This window comes from Lonchura striata, chromosome 1 (assembly GCF_050655825.1).
Source record: "Lonchura striata isolate lonStrDom1 chromosome 1, ASM5065582v1, whole genome shotgun sequence".
NCBI classification, from domain to species: domain Eukaryota; kingdom Metazoa; phylum Chordata; class Aves; order Passeriformes; family Estrildidae; genus Lonchura; species Lonchura striata.
Genome location: NC_140703.1, coordinates 106,709,493 through 106,733,636, shown reverse-complemented (window position 1 = coordinate 106,733,636; position 24,144 = coordinate 106,709,493). Strand labels below are relative to the sequence as shown.

The 24,144-nt window shown below is 36.1% G+C and overlaps 1 long non-coding RNA gene across 1 annotated transcript; it reads right to left on the bottom strand.

Moving 5' to 3' along the window:
- Positions 1–165: 165 nt before the first annotated feature.
- LOC146768809 (uncharacterized) lies at positions 166–24,144 on the bottom strand. Its single transcript, XR_014956803.1, has 4 exons — positions 24,008–24,144; positions 20,747–20,825; positions 20,054–20,142; positions 166–6,821 (listed from the first exon to the last, which is right to left on the bottom strand). It is a non-coding gene; the product is annotated as an uncharacterized LOC146768809 (long non-coding RNA).

Here is a 24,144-nt window from a genome sequence, read left to right as displayed (position 1 = left end):
TCTGACTCCAGCAGAGGTCTGATTGCCTGAACTGCTTTTAAATGGACATGAGGGCACTGATCCCTCCACAAGATGATGTCAATGTAACCATCTGTTCTTAGGGAAGGGACCAGCCCCTCCTCTTCAGCAGTAGAATATAAAGATCCATCCGGGTTTGGGACAACATTCCCCATGTTGTCCTAGTGTTGAATAAGATTTAGTATTCTTTTGGTTTTTTTCTTCTTATTTTTTAACTCAGCAGAAGTCCACAGTTTGAAATATAGCTCAATTTTGCTGCTAAACCTGAAGCTTTCTCACACACCCTTTTTTTACACTCTCTGCAGAATGATATTTCTGCAGATGTACAAAAATTCACATTACTTTTTTGCAGTGCATTTGCATGTTTATGTACATAACATAACACTTCATTCAAAATAATTGTGGCTTGGATAGCAGCCTACTGCAATGCCTAGTGTTGTAAGGATCCTCTATAAGGATATTTAAATGACTTAAATGTTTGGTTTTTCAGGGTTTTTTTTTTGGTTTTTTTTTTGGGAGGGAGGGGAAGGGATGAACAGTACAATAGGACCTGAAAATCCACATGTAAAAATAGGTGATGGGTTCAATTTAATCCTCTTTCTTTTTCTTGCCTTTTATTTTTTATCATTTACCATTTTTGATCCTGCCTTTTCTCATGATTATAACATATATTGATCAGAGGGGAAATGTGGTCTATCTATTGTGATAGAATTAAGGTGTACTAAAGGTCCTCTGGATCTAAGACACAGAAAAGCCACTTCAAGAGTGTTAATTAGCACTTTCAGGTAGGGTCATAAATCAAAGTTTAGTGTGATTCTTAGGGAAAGAGAATCTTCTTTCCCTTTTTTTGGTTATGTAACATAGAAGTGGAGTAAAATATGCTGTGTTATAATGCAATTAAATGTGTATAGTCTTGAATAGGGACATAACCCGTATTTTGGATTACACAGTGTAGATCAAATGTAAGCAGCCAAATAATGTCTCTGGTAACTACTTAATTAGCCTTTCAGTCAAATTTTCTTGCTTTCTTTTATTTTCAATTTTCCAGCAGAAATGATTGAATAAACAAAAAATAAACCAAGAATCTGTGTTTCACTCTAAACCAAAATAAATTTGTAACAACCTACTTGTTAATTTGAAATTTTTTATCTATTTTCTAAAGATTTTGCTTTTCACTAATTCATAATTTAAATGTTTGGTGGCAGATATCAGAAATTTTGAGTACAAACATGAAAAAAACCCTCAGAAAATATAGTAAATTACATTAATGTTGACCTTGTATTACCTTTTTACTGTCTAGTGGATAAGTATTTTGGACAAAGGAAGAATATCTCCTGAGAAAAAGCTTACAGTAATTATTTTTTCTGGTTTTTTTTGTTTGTTTGTTTGTTTGTTTTTTTTAATGTGTAGGTGTGTTTTTGGATGGGTTTGGGTTTTTTTTGTTGGTTTTAGTTTTTTGGGGGTTTGGAGTTTTATGTTTTGGGCTGTTTTACTTTTTGGGTTATTTGGTCTCTCTTTGTTTTGTTCTGTTTTGGGAGGTAGGACAAAACATGGAAGAAAAGTAGCATTTGTGAGGTGTCCTTGAACATTGCTGTTACATGTGATAGCCCAGCAAAGTGACCAATTGTAAAGCAAATTGGGTCTTCCTATTTAATCAATTTATCAAGGTATTTTTGTTTTGGCTTGTTATTACTCAGTTCTCAGATACACTTCCATGTTTTATTAAAACTTATCCCTCAAATTCTCTTAAAATTTCTACTGTTGTCTCCCAAAAATGAAACAAGTTTTAAATTACTGATTTTTCTATTATTGTGAAACATGCAAAATAAAATTTGTCTCTTTTATTAACGATTTATTTTTACTTATTCCATATACATTTCTCTCTGATCTAAGTCATCAAATAAGTATCATAAAAGCAGTCTTCTGAAATTTCAGATATCATTTAACTACTACCTCCTCTACACTGCTACGTGGTATAGGTTTTCTTGGCAATAAGAGAAAAAACACCACAAAAACACAGTTTCAGAGACTTGTTCTTGAGCATGATGCTAAAAAGGTGATAGTTCATTACTGCTCTTATTTTTTGCATTTATTCATTTATTTAGCAAGCAGCATACTATCTGGTTGTAGGCTTGTAATCAGCAGTTACACACACACACACACACACCATGCCATTTCAAATGAAAACATGGTCCCTTATTCATAACTTTCATTTTAGGCAGGATAATATGAGAAAAAAATGGCTAAGGAATACATTAGATAATTAAGCAATAAACCCCCTTTAAACTTCCTTTAAACTAGAGAGTATGCTAAAATTGTGATAACTATTCTTTATAAAAGATAGTGTCCCTTGGGGATTCTTTGAGCGTCATGAAAAATGTGTGACAAGCTACATTCTTACAGGTCTCTAATTTATGAGAAACTACATAACAAGTACACCATGAAATATCCTATGTTTTCCAAATGGGCTACATCTCATTTTGTGAAAAAACAATTTTTAATTACCACATGGTACACACAGGACAACAAGGGGACCAGGCACAGTCAAGATGGGTTTGCAAAAGGCAGGTTCTGCTTGACCAACCTGACCTCCTTCTGTGCCAAAGTGACCCTCTTAATGGATGAGGAAAGGCTGTGGGTGGTGTTTACGTGGACTTCAGTAAAGCCTTTGACATCATTTCCTGCAGCATTCCCCTGGAGAAACTGACTCTTCACAGCTTGAACAGGTGCACTGTTTGCTGGGTAAAAACTGCATGGCTGGGCATAGAGAGTGGTGGGGAATGAAGTTAAATCCAGTTGGCTGGTCACAGGCGATGTTTATTTATGTCTTTATTTTGTTGCCTAGATCAATTTATTTGCTGGAAGCAGTGGAATATAGATCTTCAAGACTGCTGGCATTATATATGAGAGTTTTCTTTTACTGTTCAGCTTACCATATGTTTCTCTCTCCTGAGTTTTAAGGTTCATTCTTTGCCTTTTTTTTCATTGTTTAAAATACATAATACAAATACAAAATATATTGGTAAATACATAAAAGTCTGAAAACAGTGTATTACAATAAGAACTAGAAAACTTTAATTATAGCTACTATATTACTTCTAATAAATCAACAGACCTTGTGAAAAGCTGGTGCACATCTATGCATGTCTCAATCAAGCACTTTTCAGCAGCTCCCTTGCTTGCTAATTTTCTGTACAAACTCTGTTGCCCTATGTCTGCTGGGGGTTTCAGTTTGTTGTCTTTTAACTTCCATCTTGAACTGGGAACCCAAGGGATGGGAGCAGATGGCTAACAATGCAGAGTAATCAAAATTTATTAGCCTGAAGGATGTGTAATTCAAAAAGAAGTATGTTGCCACAGTGAGCTAAGAGATGAAAATCCCAACAGGCCTTACTCCCAGATGCACTTACATGTAAGGGCTCTTTAAGGGATAGGAAGTCAGTAGGAAAATTTATCTGAAAGTGGGTTTGTGGAAGGAGCTTTAGGAAACATGAATTTGTAAAGTCCTCTTTCATGCAATTAGCATAGGTAAGTGCACTTGGCAATACATGTGTGGCTTTGACTTTTCTGAAAACCCTGATAAAACCCTGATAGGATTCTACACCCACTTCCTGTAAGCTTCTCTTTTCACTCTGAGTTTGCACAGCAGCTCCTTATCCATCCATGGAGGCTTTCTGGCATTTTTGCCTATTGCCTCCTTGTTGGTATACATTGCTCCTGAGCACAGAGTAGATGATCCCTGCAATTCAACCAGCCCTCTGTCTTCAGTCAGGACTCTATCCCATGGGACTCTTCAAGCAAGTCCTTGGAGAGCCCAGAGTCTGCTCTCCTGAATTCCAGGGCAATGAACTTATTGTGGGCACTCCTCGCTGTCCCGAGGAACTCCAGCTCCACCATCTCACAATCACTGCAGCCAATGCTGCCTTGGAGCAGAAAATTCCCTCCAGATATTCCCTGTTGGTGAGCATGAGGTCCAGTATTGCATCTCTTCCTGGCTCATCAATCACTTGAAAGAAAGTTGTTGACACATTCAAGGAACCTTCCCAACTGCTTGTGCCAGACATGGAGATGTGCCCAGCCAGCATGGGTTTATGAAAGGTAAGTCCTGCTTGACCAATTTGATATCCTTCTTGACAGGGTGATAGTTACAAGGAATAGGGCAAGACAAAATAGCTCAAGTTGTGCCAGGAGAGGTTTAGATTGAATCTAAGAAAAAAAATTATTCTCTCTGAAAGGGAGATTGGGACAGGCTGCCTGGGGAACTGGTGGAATTATCATCCTTGGAAGTGTTAAAAAACCTATAAATACACTGCTTAGAGACATAATTTAGTGATGGGCCTGTCCTGTTAGGTTAATGGTTGAACTCGGTGATCTTAGAGGTATTTTCCAACCTTAATGATTTTGTGTTCTAAGTTGTGAAAGCTGGTAGCAACTGTTTCTTGATTACAAGTGTTGTTCTTGTCCTATATTCCATGCTTTCTTTTTCTGATGTTAAGTGTTTTAGCATGGTTACAGTGAAAATAAAGGGGAAAAAATTATTCCAAAGATAAAGCCCCATAACATCAGTTACAGTTTAAGGGAACTGTGGCAGTACTTTCACATTGTTAATGACTGGAAACCAAAAAAGGCCTCTTTTCAGTGAGCTGTTCCACCAAACCTGAAAATCATATCAGTATGAAGATCAGAGAGTTCACTGACATACAGAACTGACACAAAGGAGAATTAAACAGATAATGTCAGTAAATTAAAAATCTCTGCAGTAATATCTAAAGCATATTTGGACAGGAGAAAGTAATGAGACTTCAAAGTAGGTCACTGAGCTTTCACAGATCTCATTGCCACATGGGAGGATCTCACATGACACTTCCTGTATAGCTCAACAGGTGGAGTGGAACCCAGTCCACCTCATGAAGGAGTAAGTTCATTTCGTAAACATAGGCAATGTCTTTTGACTGACAAGTTACATAATGTAATGCTAGTTACTGGTATCAAGGCAATGGAGTTGTCTTATTGAGGTCCTTTTTCAGTTGGCTAAGGACACACTTCACACTGGTCACATCCTTGGAACAGTGCAACAAGATGACAGCAATCTCATAATGCCTTTCTCAATTGTTTTGACTGCACATATGTGGAAATATTTTTGCAACAGTTAAATAAAGATTGTTAAAGTATTCTGACTTTACTGGGACAAGCACTGAAGTGGGTTTTATCCAAATGTAATCTCATCATGCCCCATGTTTCAGAGGAATCTTAATTGTAAAAGTAACTGGTGAAAAGTTTTACAGTCACAACCTTGTAGAAGAAGGGTCATTCAGGAAACCAGGGAGTCTGCATAGGTAACCAACCTCCAAGCCAAATTCCTAGCAAATCATAATGTTATCTTTTCAAGTGATTTGCTACTGGAGTGGTTTTTCTTCAAATTAAAACAGCCCAACTGAATCTAGGTTTAGTAACATGAGTTTCCAATAAAACCACAGGAAGAAAGCACCACAGATAGCACAACGTTGGTAGATCTGGTTTTTGCTTAGATTCTCCTGACTGTAAGCAGATTTCAAGCACTGAAAGTTGCTGAAATGTTAGACAACCTGGTGAAGTGAGCAGAGCTGCTGTTCAGCTCATAGTTTCTTGATATCTTATATTGGTGGTGTCATGTGTTCCTCACCAGAATTAATTCTATTTATTTATAACTGAGTGCTCTGGCTGACTGGCAAACATGGGATGCTAAATAAAACAGTGTGTTGTCCTTCAAAACCTGGTAAAAGTATTGAAGGAGGACACTTTTGTGTTCAAAATATGACACTTACATCTAATCCAAATTAAATGTTATTATGCTATTTCACTAAAAGTGTTACTTTTTGACCCCAGTGTATTTATTGCATTACCTTAAATTCATCCATATTAGAATGCAAAACTCTGAATACAGGCATAAGTCTAAACCTGCAGAAATTTCTGAAGAAATCACTGAGATAATTGCCATTTTTCATTGAATCATGATAAAAAATGAAGGAGAAATGCTGGCTGTGATCTGAATATGCCTAGCAATTACTGTTCAGTGAAACTTAATATCATTTATTGAGGAACAATATTTTACACTTTAGAACTCTCAGTCTTGTATGTGACTATGCTAACACATTAGATATATTTAATATTTTTAATGAGGGGCCGTTTTCTTCTTTGTTTACTCTTAATTTGAACAGGCATTCCATAGGGAATGTGAACAAATTAATAGCCATTAGTTCTACTTAATAACTGGAAAAGCTTCCTTGAAGGTGGGGAAACTAGTCTAGTTCCATAGTTCATAAACCTGAACACATCATTAGTCTTTCTGAGCTGATTATCAAAAAAATTGATAAGGGACAATATATTCCAGAAAAGACTGTAACAGTTTCAATACCACATTATTACTGTTGTTAATAGCAGATAATGAAATATTAATGTGTAAATATTTATTTAAATTATTTTAAATATAAAGTTATTTTATTTAAATTTTATTTATAATGTTATAAAATTATAAAAAAATTAAAAAGCTATGCTAAAAAAGACATTTTTATTTTGTTTACATTTAAGAAATAGGAATTAGGACAAATAGGAAAATAAAGTTCTTAAAAAACAGAAAATCAACTTTTATAGCTACAGCAAAAATGAATGAAAGGAGAAGATCTTAAACAAGAAAGAACAAGGAAAAAGTAAGTTAGGACACTATTTTATAAATAGAGACTCATTAAGAATACTGATTTTAATGAGAGAGAATCGGAGAGGAATCCTCAGTATACATTTAGGGCCAAATTCTTCAGGCTTTGTACCTGAAAAAGCAAGAAAGAGAAAAGGCATGAAGTAGGCAAGAAAAAAGAGGGCATGTAATTGTTAGTGGTAACACAAAGGGGCAATAATCAACCAGGGAGTCTGTGGGTCACGTTGCCAAACCAAAGGTTATCCTAGGAATGGGAGCCAAACAGGAAGTATGAGAATGACATTTCTGACTTATTTCTTAACAATGATAATGAGATATAAAGCAAGCTATTAAAATATTTTAAAAAGAAGAATGTAAGTCTCACCAGCACTATAATTCCGGAAATGTGAAGTCAAGTACAGAAGATTTAAACAGTTCTTTAAACAGTAACTTCAAGAAATGAATGAAAGAAAAGAGAAAGTGGTCAGAAGTAAGCTTCAATCCTGATAATAGCTGGCTCTGAAGCTCTTGATGTTTTTTAAAAAGGGTTCAGTTGCATCAGGCAAAGAAAGCTAGCCAAGAAATTTCATGTACAGAAATGTGAAGTGCCACGCCCAATGCAAAAAAATGGAGATTGCATTAAAAAAAAAAAAAAATACATGTTGCAGAAAGGGAAAGAAACAGAAAGTCTTTAGATTCATCTTCAAGTTTTGGATGTAAGAGATCTATTGTGGATGAGATAATGTAAAAATTAAATCCTGAAAATGATTAAGAAGTTAAGGTGTAACATTTAACAAAGAATAAAATTTGACATGGAAAGGCATAGCATATTGAAGTGTGTTAAGGATGGGCCATACTTAGATTGTCTTGCTAGAGTGAAGAGCCTAAAATTTGTTAAAAGAAGATACCTTAAAAAGAAAGATTTTTCAGGACCTGTCTTGCAGTACACAAACAGAATAAAATGTACTTTACAGGTTAAGATTAAATAACAAGAGTGAAGACAAAATACAGTGTTTGGGAAAAACATGCAAGAATTATTCTGCACTACAACATTTTGTAGTCATCAGTGCTAGCAGATTATAGTACTACCACTAGCTCTGAAGATCCTTTATATAACTCACTGAAACTCATCAAAGTTGGATATTATCTAATTCTCCATCCAAAAGAAAAATAATAAAACAGCTTTTATTTCTGTTTCTAGTTAATAAAGGTACCTGGTGTTCTCACCTACTCCTGAACATTTATTAACCCTTTAAAACCTATGTTGTGTGAGCTTCCCTCACCCGTGACTGATCAAGACAATCTCTTCAACCAATAGACATTGAAAACATAGCATCAAGCCTTACTGCTTTCTTTTCTTTATATATTTTCTAATGTGATATCTTTATACTTTTCTATTGCTGTATTACCATAGATGATAATAACTGAAATGGCTACATATCTCTTTTCCATTGCAAGCAAGTTGTTCTAGAATAAAGTCTACCTATATGTATATATATATATATATATATCCATGAAAACAGTGAGCATTCAGTGTCATTTCACTCTAATCCTCCCTAAGGCATCTATTAACAAGCACTTGAATTATCCTTGCATTTAGGGGTAATTTGAAAGAGGAATGCATCAACAGGTAATCAAAGAGCTGATTATCCTGCTCTGTTCAGTGTTTGTGCAGCCTCGTCTTTAGTATTGTGCAGTTCTGGGATGCACCATTTAAGATATAAAGGTCCTTGAATGCATCATACCTGCCACAGCAGCTGTAGCAGTGGCTTACAGTTTAGCAGGAACTCAGCCGAAAATTTGCTAAAACAATTGAGTCATCCTGTGATACCCAAGCTAATTTTTGTTAGAAAAATGGTGGCAAAATAACCTAGACAGGAATATATGCAATGAACTCCATTTGCAGAAGTCAATATTTTAATTCCCTCTGCAGTCAAGGGAAGGGAAAAAAGTTATAGGACATGATTCATCTTATTCTTAAGTAGTTATCTAAATAGGTCAGATGAATCATTTTCTAAAGGGCCTTTTCTCTCTGATAGCTATAAAGAGAAGCCAAAGTGACTAATTGAGATGTAGACGACTAAACTATAGGTGTCTAAAGTTAGCTGCAGTGAATCCCACACAGAGTGGCTTGTACCCTCCTAGTGCATGAAAAAGGCTGGGGAGTAAGTTCACTTTCATCGCTGGCATAGTTGTAATATACTGCCACAGACAAATTTGATTTGTCCTAAGCTGACATTTCTCCAACAGAAAGCTGAAATAAGAACTCTTTGACTAGCAAACCAGTAAATCTACTTTGTAGTTTGAAAATACATAAAGTTAACAAATATCAAAATATAACTAGGGATTCTCAGGAATTGTCTTAGTTTACCAAAAATTTTGCTGTAATAACAGTATTGCTTGCAGTGAAGTTGTATCTAAATCTGAAATTAATAAAGTGCAAAAAATGGTGACTAAAATGTCACATGGATGGAGCAAATGCCTCACAAAGTGACCCAGTGACTTACAAAGTGACTTTCAGGGATGGGAGTGTTCAGTTTATATAGGACAAAAGTGAGAAGCAATATAGTGGAGGTTTACAAGCCTGTCCTGGACCATTCATTCGTCAATTCTCACAATACTTGAGCTGAAGGCACCTGCTGAAACTGGCAGAAATTCAGGTTCAGACATGGAAAAGATGACATTTCTTTTCACAGCATGTAATAAATCTCTGTTATTTGGTGCTGTAGGCTGCTGCAAAGGCAAACATCACTAGTTGCAAAAGGGATTAGATAAACATTGAAAGACAAAGCAATAAATAGACAGTAAAGGGACTAGGCAGGGATCTACTATTTAAAACCCCTAAAATAACTCTAGATGTAGAATGCAATGAGAAATGAGATGCAGACACAATCAGAACAGGCAGGATGTGCTCTTCCCAACCTTTTTCTCCTTCTTCCATTGCTAGAAGCATTGAGAATACAGGGCTCTGCTGGTCCACCTTGATGGGGCTCTTCTTAACTTCTTACAGATATAAAATCTTACTCATATAAACTTCTCTGATCATGCCACTTCTTTTAAGCAAATACTTAGAAAGGATGAGAAAAATTTCCTCTAAGTCCTAGAAAGCAGCAAAACTTAATGTTAGACCAATCCATTTCTGAGTAGCTCTAAGATGGGCAGCAGGAGCAGCTTGAGATGACTGAGCCTCAGGACAAAAAGCACTAGAACACATTAATTTAATTTAAATTAAACTTCTGATTAAATTTCCAGGGAGACTCTCAGCACCTCAAAGAATCATGTTAATCACTTTAGTAACAATCTTGGGTAAAGCATTCCACAATTTTCTGTTATGAAAATGCTGGGTATTAAATTTTGCAATGCCCTCTGGAATGGAGAATGTGAGGAATCTGAACTTGCAAAGACTTGGCCATCAAACCTACAGGACTCTTCTGTGGGTTGGGAAGAGACTTGTGCTCCACAGCTGGCAAATGCGATCTTACACCTTCATTGAATCTCTTCTCCATTAAACTACACAGCTCTTAGTGCCTGCTCATCAACAAAATCCTTTTCAGCAAACAGCTTTGAAGCCTGAGTTGCATCTAAAATGAGTTTTATATTTATATTTAAGGCAGGTGCTGGCTGGGGTCTTCATGTTTACATAGGGGCTGAGATAGCTCCTTCCTGCATTAGAATGGCACAATTGGTGCCCAGCATAGTGCTGACCTCTCTCATCACATATTCTTCTGAGGTACTCAGTGCCCTTCCAGAGAATTCCTCTAAATAAGCCTTAGTAATTTGAAAAGTTATCTGAGGGAATGAATTGTGAACAGTGTGACCCTGAATTTACATGTGTCCCTCTCAAGCATCACAGAAATGACAGCTTCAGTCAGACATAAAGAAAAATATATTTCAATTTTTTAAAAGAGCTCTTTTGAGGTCTTGGCTCTCTTTTTCATCTGTGTGTAAAAATGTTAATCTATTAGAGATCAAGTATATTTTTTCATCTTTTTCATATTAAATTCTGAAATATATCCAGTGAAACTAAAAGTCTAATTAATTTTATGGTAGAATAGAAATAGTTTCTGAGAAAAGTTTTAAATATATGTCCTTTGAAGGTAACATTTTGAAAACAGAACTACCTGCTAATCTGATAAACAATTATTAAGATTTCCTGCTGTGAGCTTGCATTCTTTGCTAGACTGAGTACAAAGGGATGTTGTAGCATGCTATGATGCATACCTAGTAACCCTTAAGACATAAGCATTGAAGATCTTTGTTTTCTCACTAAAATTTTTGTAGTGACCCTTGTTGATGTAAAAGCTTCATTAAATTAGGCATGTTATCATATAGGCGCTGTAGATTAAGTCACTAGATTTTTTAATGAAAAAAGAGAGGAGCTGGTAACAGTGGAAAAAGAAAAATACAATAAGTGTTCACAAATATGTGGTGAATTCAAATGGGAAAATCTGGTTTATTTCTGTGTTCTTTGCCCTTCAACTTGTCTGCTGCCTCTACATTAGCATTCAGAGAGCACTATTGCCATTCCTGGTGATTCACTAAGGTATTATGAATATGCAAAATATCAGAAGCTTTTTATGTCTATGGTTTGTCTTTCTTAGAAGTTCAAAAGAATTATTGAAGCCAATCAGTTCTTGAAAACTTACATCGAGGTGAATTCCATTATGGAAGAAAAAAAGAGATTTAATAATTCTCACAACATAACAAAATGTTGACTTCTATTTTATAAAGAAAATACCTCTTGTTTATTTTTCCCCACAACAAGACTAATTGATTTACAGGTTAGTATGCCATACTATTTTCGTTTCTCAGTTTATTATTAAGTAACATGTTAAAGGGCTGTGTATTCAGTGAAGTATTTGGTAAGTTATAGTTTTTTTCTCTTCTTTTTAATACCTTCTGACCTGAACAAAACACAAATACAGTTTTACAAGCAAATCTCAGCAAGTTCTATTTTATTTATACGTTCAAATAAATCCATCAAAATCAGATTACAATTTTACAGTATCTGATCTGGGATCATTCTTCTTACCCTTTTCTTTTAATAAATAATGTTTTTTTCTTCTAAAAATAATTAAATAACAAGCAGTTATCAGTGTTTGAAGGGTGATACTTTTAGTTTCTGAGGGGTTTCTAGGTTTTAATTTTCTAGTTGGTGTAAAAGCTACACAAAGCTCACCCTTTGCAATATTCCTGGAAAGTAACAACAGCTCAGAACTGAAGTGTGCATGCAAGGGAGAACAGCCATTCATTCACTGAAGCAAGAATGATTTACAGCAGACAAGGGATGGAGTATTGCCTAAAGAACTAAATAAGGACACTATGTTTCTTTCTTCTGTATCTCTTTCCTGCCTCTTTGAAGCCTCAGATTTTCAAATATGACCTTGTATTTATTTTCAGGTACAGTTTTCTTAAGTGTCTTGCACCAATGCTCAGCTATGGGGGAAATATCAGTCTCCCCAGTTTTGCTCTCACCTGGCTGTGGCTTCTAGATGCTTGTGAGGATGTGACGATTCTGGCCTTTTACCTGTAGCCAGGAGCATACTGGGCTGAAGAAGAATTTGAAATGGGTGGAATGAAATAAGAAACAGCTTGAAAGAGTGACCCATAATTTTGACCTTTAAGACTGTAGCAAAACCCTAATATTAAAATGCTCTGGGAGAATATTAAATTTGACTGCTCACCCTGATTGCCTAAGACAGAAATAATATCCATCTTTCCTCAGCTGGCTGTAGAAGAGCAACACCTGCAACTCTCCAGTCAATGTGCATGTTGAGCTGCTGGCCTGGGACCATTCACCAGAATGAAGTCTGAAGTTCACTTTCAGCACTATGTATCAAACTGGAGTCTGAAACCTCTGTGACTTTCTTTTAAGCTGTTTGAGTTCTGGGTAATGAGGCCAAATCTCACACAGGGCTTTTCAAACTGCTGCAGCTCTGTGTGAAGTAGTTGAGACAGTTTTGTATTTTCATATGAGAAAACTACCTGGCTGCATCGAAACCTTCAAGGGACTGGTTAATATATAAAAATGAATGAATGAACAAATGATGGGGGGAAGAGAGAGAAGTAGGAAGGGGGGAAAGGAGACAGGGAAAGGAAAAGAGAGAAAGAAAGAAGGAAAAGAGAGAAAAGAGGAAGGAAGGAAGGAAGGAAGGAAGGAAGGAAGGAAGGAAGGAAGGAAGGAAGGAAGGAAGGAAGGAAGGAAGGAAGGAAGATAAAGAAAGAATATATCTGCTTAACCTTTTTTTCTTTAATAACTTTTGGAAATAAGAAAAAAGTGGAGGAGTTTATAATAGCAGTTATAAAAGGAAGACAGACAGAGTGTTGCATCTCCCTGAATACAGATTAATCCAAAAATATCTTGATACCCATTAGTTTAGATGCACTAGAAATAATGTCATTTCAGGTTCTCTGATGTACTTCAGCAGGAGGAAAGCATGATTTCTAGGTGTGTGAAGGATTCTTAATTAGCATTAAATACAGTAATTATTTACAAAAACTCTACACAATAAACCAGTCATAACAAGATCCTACTATCCACTATATCCATGACTTTTTACAAATTTCTAGTAATATTTTAATTTCTTTTAATTTTAAGCATACCATTTAAAACAGAACTTTTTATCTGACAAATAAGTATTGAAGCTGAAATTCTGGGAGTGTGCTATAATGTTTAGAAAGGAATACTCTGATATCACATTTTAAAAACTCTCTGTTTCTACACAGCTTGCTTGCAGAGATATGAATATGAGAAGTCATATAGCTCAAACACTAAAATAGAATCATATAATTATAGAATTTTACAATGGCTTGGGTTGGAAGGGATCTTAAATGTCATCTACTTCCAACCATGGGCAGGGGCAGTTTTTGCTATACCAGCTTGCTCAAAGCTCCATTGAACCATTGAGCCATTGAACATAGCCTTGAACATTTCCAGGGATGGGGCATCCACAGTCTCTCTGAGTAACCTGTTCCAGTGCCTCACCACCCTCACAGTAAAAAATTTCTTCCTACTATCTAATCTAATCTCTTTCAGTTGGAACCCATTCCCCCTTGTACTGCCACTCTTGTAAAGAGTTTTGCCCCATTTCTCTTCTAGGCCTCCTTCAGGTACTAGAAGGCCACAATTAGGTCATCCATGAGCCTTTTCTTCTCCAGGCTGAGCAATCTTAGTCCTCTCAGCCTTTTCTCCAAGATGTGATCCCTCCCTCTGATCATCTGGCTGGCCTCCTCTGGACTGGCTCCAACAGCTCCATGTCCTTCCTGTGCTGGAGGCCACAGAACTGGAGTCAGCTCTGCAGGTGGAATTCCAACAGAGCAGAAGGGGATTCTCCCCTTCCTCACCCTGCTGCCCTCAGTGCTTTGGATGCAGCAAAGATGTTTTCGGTTTTCTGGGCTGCAGATGCCCATCCCCAGCTCATGGTCATCCTCTCATCTGCCAGCAACCCAAAGTCCTTCTGGGCAGGGCTACCCTTGATCTGTTCATCCTGAGTTTACACTGGGGCTTGCCCTAATCCAGGTGCAGCCCCTTACACTTTATCTTCTGTACAGCAGGAGATTCCCATGGGCCAGTGTCGCTATAGGACATGTGAAAGCACGACGTGAGCCACCTGCTATTTGCAAGGTAAAGAAGAAAGTTTATTACCCGACTCCGTCTTTTATACTTTCCCAAAGGTGACATTGCATTGGAGAGTGAATGTTCCACCTCTCCAAAGACATTGGACAAACCACCAGTACATCAAGTGTTCTCCACCCCCATAAAAGAATGTAAACAATATGTTGTTTACAGAAATTGTGTGGGAAAGTTCTCCAAAAGAATGTAAACTAAGAAGCCTTTAGAAAGTCTTAAGAATCAGGGTGACAGGCCAGTTCTCAAGCTTGTCCAGGCTCTCCAGATTGCATCCCATCATCCAGGTGTGTCAATGACTCCCTCAGTTTGATGCCATTTGCAAACTTGCTGAGGGTGCACTCAATACCCCCACGTGTGCCATTAATGAGGATAGCAAATGGCACAGGTCCCAGTACAGATCCCTAAGGACACCACTTGTCACTGATGTCCTTTGGGATGCTGAGCTGTTGACCATGACCCTCTGGATGTGATGGTCTGACCGCTTTCCTGTTCATCTAACAGTCCACTCATGGAACCCATCCAGTTTAGAGAGAAGGATGTTGTATATCCGATCATATCTGAGGCTTTAAAGAAGCCCAGATAAATGACATCTATGACCCTTCCATCTTCCCTGTGACACCTTCCCTGTCAAGGACAGTGTCACTACAGAAGTCATACAGAGGCCCTTCTTTTTGCTTTATCTTTCCCATCTCCCAGGAAACTGAGTCTAAAAAGAGGGCTTAGTTATTACTAGTGTAATTCCTGTTCATATGAAATGATAAAAAATAATAATGTAAGATTATATTTTAAAATGCAAACAAATACCACAAATAATCCCAGACAGAGCCCTCCAAGGAAATTCACTTCCATCAAGAGAAGACTGACTGACTGACTGACTGGCATGCTACTGTACTGAGTACTAAACTAGTCTCTTAAGAAATCACATGTGCTTTCTACTCCCCCACTGAAATATGCTAATCCCACCAGAAAAAAAAAAAAAAAAGTATTTCTGGTGGTTAGAATCTTTTTTACCCTTCATCCTGACATATAAAGCACTGATGTTGATTGCATCAAGGTTGGATATCAACATTCTGATTGGACATCCAGATATTAGGTGCTGGAATAGTCCAATCCCACCTGGCCTCCAGGGAATATTAAAGACTAGTTTATGGTCTCCCAGACTGTGGGAAGTATTAGGCGCCTCAAAAAGGTGAAAGGGAAAAAAGAGAAGTCACTGAAGTTACCTAGTAGCCTTCAACTCTTAATCCTATCCTTATACAAATGTCTGCCTCCTCTGTAGCATAGACCCCCACAATAGCATTGCTGAGCAGTTGTGTTGGAGACCAGAATAAGAAGCAGCAAGCAACAGTGACATCCACATCCACCTGCTTAGTGAGACCTAGCAGGTGGTAAATCTGAAACTCCTCCAAAATGAACTTATATAGAAAGTCTACTATAAAAAATAGCATCTGCCTATGGTGTAATTTGTCCCAGAAAAGTCTATCCTTGTCTCTCTAGACTGCAAAAGAGCCTAGAGCTACTACCCTCTTAATTAAGATGCTTTGGTTAGGGCACTTAAAGTTAGGGGTTCAGAACAAAGTCCGTAGCCAAAAGTGCTGGAAGAATTCAGATGTCATTTGCACTTAGCATTGTTTTTGAATAATAATGTCAGATTTAGTCAAGGGAAATCTTAAGTCTTGTTTAAGGCAAGCTGTAAGTCTGCAGCATTATTAGGGAAAATTGAAATTTTTAAAATTTTATTTTATACATGCTTCCATTTTTCTCTGGCATAGAATACTCACAACAGTTTCTCTGCACATCTAATGTCAAGGATGAATTTTGATTAGTTTTGCTATTTCTTTAGTCCTTTCTATTTTTTTTCCAAAGCACAAAATTTTTCTTATGTTTTTTCAACATAAGGAAAGTATGTACGTAATGAATTTTACTGGACTACATTAAAATTGTAATCTGATTTTTAAAATTGAAAGAAATTATCTTTCTCTGACAAATAGCAAAAGCCGAAATGGAAGAAAAGCTGAAAAGAGAGAAAGCAGGCAGCTAACTGACAGTCAGTTTTCTCAATTAAAACTGAAATTCCTATACCAGGGACTTTTCTGTGTAAGATTTCTTCCCGCTCCAAAAGAGGAAAATCCCAAAGAAAGTAAGGCAGTTAAATTTAATGGGACACTAAAATACAACATCAAGAATTGATGTCTTCTACTGATATAGAAATTGTATCTTTTGACATGTTTTCCAGTATTATGTATGGTTAAATAAAACCATGCTGGGTGTGTGCTCCAGCTGTCATGGTGTTTGGAAGTTAATGCTGGCATGGCGGGTGCTGGGTAGGAAAGTGGCTGGGGTTTGAGAAACACAGAGAAAGGGCCCTGGTAAGACACTTTGTGAATAATTTGCTATAAATACCCAAGGAACAGCAAGACTCCTGCGCTGCTGTCTTGTTCACAGAACAGGTATTTTTGAGGATTTCTGCTCTTAGCAACATTTATCTTCACAGGCTTTATCCAAATCAATCTGTTTTCTCATTTGGGACTTATATGTATACTTACCCTGCAAATACAAGATACTAATTCAAATACAGGAAGCTAAATAATCTTAAGAATATTTAAAGAGGAACAAAAAGCTTATGTTGGTCAAATCCGATCCTTATGGAAAACTCAGAGGAACAGCTATGCAGAAAATGTGACAGGTGTCAGCTCAAAAGACTACTATTAACTATTATTACGATCCTGTCACCAATTTATGGTGACACTAAGAAGACAAAAAGAAAGATCATCATTCTAGGAGCTAAAAGTGACATATGAGTATATTTGGTGGGAAATTGCAACATGCTCTGCACCTAATGGTAGTTGCACCAGCAGCCACCTTCTTTCTGATTGTAACAATATAATGAATCTCTTCCCAATCAAAAGTGTACAAAGAGGCAAATGGCTTCATATGCTTCTAAGAAGTGCATGTTTTATCCTGATTAAGTATATATGGGTAGCATTCTTTTAATGTTTTGGTTAAAAAAATATCTTTTTGTTCTGTGACAGGTGATTAAATACTTAAACAAATCACTGTTTTGTGGCTTTGGTTAGTTTGGGTAGATATTAATCTTTTCTTGAAATGTTTTTAATGTGCCTTATAATATTTGCTCTTAGTGCTGAAGTAATATATTTTAGCTCTATTTTTCTTAAGAAAAGACTTAAAAGAAATTATGTTGATTGATGATCCTGATATTTCCTAAATCTATACAGTCTTCACAGTGTTCAGTCCTGTGAGTAATGTAAACTGCTTCTTACATTGCATGTCAATGAAATGATCTAGCCCTGTGAAACTTTGCCTACATTTTTTTTTTAATTTGAAGAATGTAAATGCATTACCATTTTCATATGTATATGCACATGATGCATAAATCGTGCTTTTCCATAAATACTTAGATTGCAAATTGACAAAAAATTGCAATATGAGAATCCTTTCTCTGTGACTATATTCTTGAAATACTGCAGCATCAAAGATAATGCATTTAAACAAGATAACTTGCTTTTATAGCAGAATGAATTTGTTCAGCATTTGTAGAGTAGTGCTCTGGGAGTCTATCTATGCTATCATAATTCAGTGACTAAATTCCTTGATTTTCCCTACTTAGGTAACAAAAAACTAGTGTATACACATCATATAGAAAGCAATAAAATAATGCCTTCATGATGATACAATTCTTGCTGTAAGTATGGATCTGTAGAGTTTGCTCTAAAGAAGACACTGTCAGCATATAAGAGCATCATGTCTTTATTAAGTTTTATTTATTTCATCAGGTTTTGTGGCATTTTTTTTTTTTACTAGGAAGATCCCTTGCCCCTGTTAATCTTTGTCATTTGTTGTGAGCCCTGCTGTTGTCAGAGAACCTGGTGCTTAAATGATTAGAAAGATTAAATTAAATTTGGCCCTCAGACTGCAAAACGCTCTTTGGAGTTGGGATCAATGACTTATTTGAGATTTCATATTTAAAGCACACTGAGAAAGTATTACATGTTTGACCTCTGAAGTTATTCATGCTCCCTCCTGCAGTGAGTGAGGGGCATCGCTGCGATACGGAGCCATTCCCACCAAGCTGTGCAGGTTCTGCATGGAGGAGCAGAGGGAGGAGCAGAGCAGAACTGTCTGAAGGCAGAACTCGGTAATCGACTGTAAAGTTATTTTACAAGAGACAGTGTAATTATTAAAACACAGACAGATCATGCTTTGATATACTAAGCATACTGTCTGCACCTTCTCTGAGGCACTAGACAAGTAAATGAGAAATAAAAATAGATGCCTTGAGGGGGAAGAAATAAGTTTCAAACTCTGAAGCCTTTATTCATGGCCTGATTGCTCCCCCCAGCCTCTCTGCCCCATTTGTGCCTCAGACTCCACAGAAAGACAACTCCACAGCCAGAAGAGGAATGTATTTATTACAGCAGCACTGCCAGCCAAAATTTGCATTTCAAGAAAGTAACACAGTAGTTTTCTATTATACGCCTTTTGTTCTAAAGTGCTTTATTTAGCCTACACAAATATGGATTACTTCCATTGATTTAACTTAGCTTAGTTTTCTAATTTATTTAAAGTTCCTTCCTCTCCTGGTTTCTTGGAAGATTTTTTTTTCATGCAGTGACTTTACACTGGTACCCAATTGGAATAGAAACAAACAATTCTGTTTCCCTTCTCCATCCTAGTTAAATTGTTAGAAAGAGTAGCTGATGCTAGTGAATATCCCCTTAAACATCATTAACAAAGGCTGTGATCAATCCTTGTCCCTTGCATTTTGTGCCATGTAGCTTCATTATTTCAATACTTTTTTCTTTCTGTTATCTAATACTGTAGACTTTCCTTCACTTTTCAGTCTCTGCAAGACTACTTGTGTGTATGTGAATCTCAATTAATTTTAAACCCATGTTCAAAGGAATATTGTATGAAAAAATTCAAAAGTGCAGATATATTGCTTCACCTGGAATAAAATATAATTGAGTTAAAATAGAACTGTGAAGGACCAGGCTTTACCAAGGCTCTTCAAAGAGAAAAGCATTGCTTCCTCCAACTAAGAAAGTAAGAATTGATCCCATAGTAATTACTAACATATCCTAAACAAGGTTATCATATTCCATATTTATAATAAAGCTAAATTAACATTAACCTCTTGGTTATTTGCATATAAACATAAAAAGGGTAATACTTTTTCCATTTCAGATTGTTTTCAGACATTTTTTTCCTACTTGTTTTCGTTTGATGAGTTTTTCCCCATCCACTTAGAACCCTAGAGTACTTTGTTTCCATTTTTAGTACAGTCCTTACTAATATATATTCCTAATAACACAGGAATGAATTTCTGAATGTACTGTTCACATGCACAAAAACTGGCAGCTGTGCTTATCTTCAAATTAACATCTCTTGCACAGAAATTGGTGTGCTCATTCAGGCTTTTATCCATCATAAACATATTTCTTTTGTTTCACCCCACAACAGGTTTCTCAAAGACTGTCCCACCACTGTGGGAACCACCTCCTGTTTCTATCTCAGCTTGTGTCATGCCCAAACCTTTGAAGTCTTTAAACTTTTTCCTGCCATGGAAGTCCACACAGTTCTCCTTCTCTCCTAGATCCTTTCTGCCTGTCTGCTGTGAGCTTTCATTTTGATTCCAGGAGACTGAAGAGCAATATATGTAGTCCAGCATAAGATCTGATAAGATTCTGTGGGTTTGCCCACCTTTTAATTATTACCTGTTTCTGACCAGGAAGTTTCCCTGGTTCTGTCAGATGTAGCTCTTGAAAGATCTGCTTGTTTTTTACTTCTTGTCATTTGGTGTGATCTGGAAGAAGATTATAGCACTTTCTTCACCATTTACAAAGTTACTGTTTTAAATACTACTGATCCCTATGCTCCTGTTTATTGTCTAAATCATGTCCGAAGAAAGTTAAATAGTTCTTCTGTAAAAGAATAAATAAATCCATAATCTTTCCTCTGATTGCAACAGTCTCTTCTCTGAGATCCTACTCTTTCTCCAACTTATTCCTTCAGGAGTTTGTAAGCTTGCAAATTCTCAGTCCAGAAATATCAGTGGCAGCACCAACGTCACCAGTAATCTTTTTAAACATCATTCCTTACTTTTGCTCAATAAGTACATAAGTATTACAATAGGTTTTACAATAAATTGAGGAATAACTCTCTGTCATCAGCAGTTGGAATCCAACAGACCAAGCTGCACAAACTCTCTGCAGATTCAAGAAAATTTCCAAGTTTGAAAGATGGGTAAAAGCAAATGTTGGTTTTTATGTAAACAGCAATTAGTATTTCCTGTAGCTTACTATAGTGAAGGTCAGACAAAAAGAAGGAACAAATCAAATAAAGCAGTCAGGTAATCATACTAATTTAAGGTAGGTAAAAGCAGAAACAATGTGTAGGTTACACAATACCTTTATTAGATAATGGCAAAAGGACAAGTCTTTCTGCTTCTGGGATTCACATTGACGAGCTCAGTTCATGACCCCAAGTCTGGAAGAACAGAGTAAGAAAAGAGAACAAATTATCCTTATGTATCTGGACAGACACTATCAGATTGACTAACAATTTAATTGGAGTCTGTTTATATCTGCTAGAAAAGTTAACAGCTGGATAATTAAAGTCTCTGCCTGACCCAGAGGGAGTAGAGCACACTTAAAACGTTACTGCCCACAGAAATTATTCCAGTGAGTATGCTCCAGTTTTACTAAGAGATACCTTTATAAATGTCAATTTACCTCCTCTAAGTACAAATATACAACCTCCTTGATACTAAAACTATTGCACTAGCAGCATGAACTTAAGTATTCAAAACATTTAAACCTTTGTCAACATTTAAACCATTGTATACTGATCAATACATGCCACACTGCTCCTTCTGAAGAACTCAGAATCTCTGGTTTTCCTATTAGTAGCAGAACAGACATACCATATATAAGAAATTCATTTCCTTCTGTAGGTCAGGTGGACACAAATTATTGCTAATGTGTTACTGTGGATGTGCAGCATTTCCTTGTTTGCAACTAGTGTCTATTTTAGTGAGCTGCTATATATAGGCTTAAATAGTAGTAGCAGTAGCAGTACCAGTGGTTATAACAAAACCAAAAGTAATTAGTATGAAAAATAATAATAGAGGTCTCATTATTAACCTTTTATTTCACCATTTATTTGGAGGGAAAAAAAGGATTTTGCAATTCTCGGTAAAGTATATTGTAGAAGTATTTCACAGGTTATTTTCTATTTTATAGTGTGAGTGTAAACCTTTGTGGAAAGAACTGACCTTTTTTTCTGTGCTTATATTGGACTTGACACGTTGTTGATGTCAAAAATTTTAGAGAAGTACTCTTCTGGTTAATATGACTCCCTTCTGACTTAAGACTGTGGGAGGACACAGTCTAACTTTACTAAGAAATTTGAATACTCTGAGACATATTTGTACACATTGCAATTTTAAAGGCTGCCTTAAAACAGTATCATTTGGCCTATATCAGAAAGTATATTAATACTAGAATATTACCTAGAGGGTATTATTTTTCAATGATACTCTATATTTTAAAGGTTGCAGTTCATGTTTTATTTCTGATGCTCAGCCTATGCAAGGTGACTTTCATAGATCTGACTTGGTTGAAATGTTTTCCATGTTCCATAAGGCACTACAAAGTTGTAAGTGTTGCTTCCTTTATGATAATATTCTCTTCTGATCTCTGTGTCATTTGTTCAGAGTTAATTAGCAAAAGATTGGAATGGGGAATTCATAGTTATTATTAAAGTTATGTTAAAGGGATAGAAATTCAGTGGAGACCTCCTAAAGTGCACAGTAGTAGTGTACAGTAAATATATTTTTTTGTCTGGTTTTCATATTAAAATTATTTGTATGTAAAGCATTGATTATCTCTTTGTTCAACTGGTAAACAGAAAAATTGGTGTATTATTTATATGTGATCTGTAGTGGTCTTGTAATATGTGTTTAAGACTCTTAAGCCTTAATATAATGTATCACTTTTGAGCAAATTAGAAAATAAAAACTTTCCCAGTGCAGGACAAGTCTTAGGCAGAGTGTCACTAATCTGAGTGTGACTCATCTTCTGAGTGAGCCCTTTCAGTTAACATCATGTCCCATAAAGAAAAATAGCCACTTATGGAGGTAGAATTTGATTATTTTGTCAGACAGTAAAGAATTTCTAGAGGTTCAATTTAAATGCACATTACTTATGAATCTTTGGTTAATTCTATATTCATAAGATATCTATCAGATTTAAATCTCCAATAAAACTTTCTCACATTGCTCTAAGAATTATGAAGGACTGAAATTTCCAAGATGACCAATTTCTCAGGTTGGATATTGTGGGTAACACTGACCTTTTCCCTTCTTCTTGTCATATGTTTTTGTTCTACGGTCATCTTTCTATTATCTGATATTTGTTATGAATAATAATAATAATAATAGTTATTATGAATGAAAATAATAATATCCTTACTATTAAAGGCTATTTTTTAAATTCTTGTAACTGAGAAATGAATATTTGGTTAACTATGTATCACATAATAGGGTTTTTTTTGATTCCTAGGTCACTAACTGTCTATAAATATTTTCAGTTTAAGAAATAAATTTTGAAATCACTGTAATAAAAAGAGAAGGACAGGTAGAGATGATGATATCATCCAGAAGACAAAGTAGGTTTAAAGGATCCACTCTAGAGTTTGCAATTTCTGTACTGCATAGATAATACAGTGATATGTGTGTGCTCTTCTTCCAGGCTTTGAGTAAGATGGAAGCATGCAAATAACCACTAATTAGAACTGGGAGAAAACTACACTGCTAGTATATGGTACCCTTCCCTTCACCTTTTTTTTTTTCTCAACAAAATAAGTATTTAGAGATATAACTGAAATGCTCTAGTTTGTGAGAATATAACTCAAAAACTGCAGGTGCGATGTCTGGTACTGCAGTGCAAAGGCTATTTAATTCATTCTGGGCTGATTGTCTGTTCCTTCCAGACTTTTATTCAGGAAAACACCCCCTGATGAATGTGAATAATAATATTCTTTCCCCCTTCTGAGTGACACTTGAAATATCTCTGACTGGGTCAGAGTCAAGGCTGATCAGAATCTGTACTATTCCTGTCAGTCCAATGTATATGCTTAGGGAACAGTATAAATACAGGTGCAAATAATTTCTGTTGTATTTCTGACTGCTTCCTCTCCTCTCCCTCTCCTCTCCCTCTCCTTTTCCTTTTCTTTTCTTTTTTCCTTTTTTTCTTTCCTTTTTTTTCTTTTCCTTTTCCTGTTCTTTTCTCTCCCACACTTTCTTCCTAGTCCTGGTCTTTCAGTTGTATTCAGTTTTTGTTGCAGTTCTTACTGTAGAAAACTATTTCATAAATGCGTAGAATTCATGGTTGATAGGAATATATTACAAAGGATTTATATAACTAATATACTTCCACACATGAAATCATATTCAGACTTGTGTGAGATGCAGGCTTGAAAATAACACCTATGTTTAAATTTCTTTAAAATGTTCAGTATTTATGCTTGCCATAAACTAACCAAAATTTAACATTAACCTGAATTGTTCTATATTCAGTTATTTGAAATTTATCCATCAAAACCTGTGCATTTTTTCTGAGGAAAGGCTTGAAGCACTGATACATTTTTTACAAAATATTGCTGCTTACCTGAGGAATTCTGCTTTTCCTTGTGGCAATGGGTTTGAGTTTCACTGGGTGTCTGGAAGCAGTCTGAGCCTGAAAGAAGTAGGGCTGCATAAGGCACCCGGCTACAAGTGAGTCTTAAGACATGGGAGTACTCACAG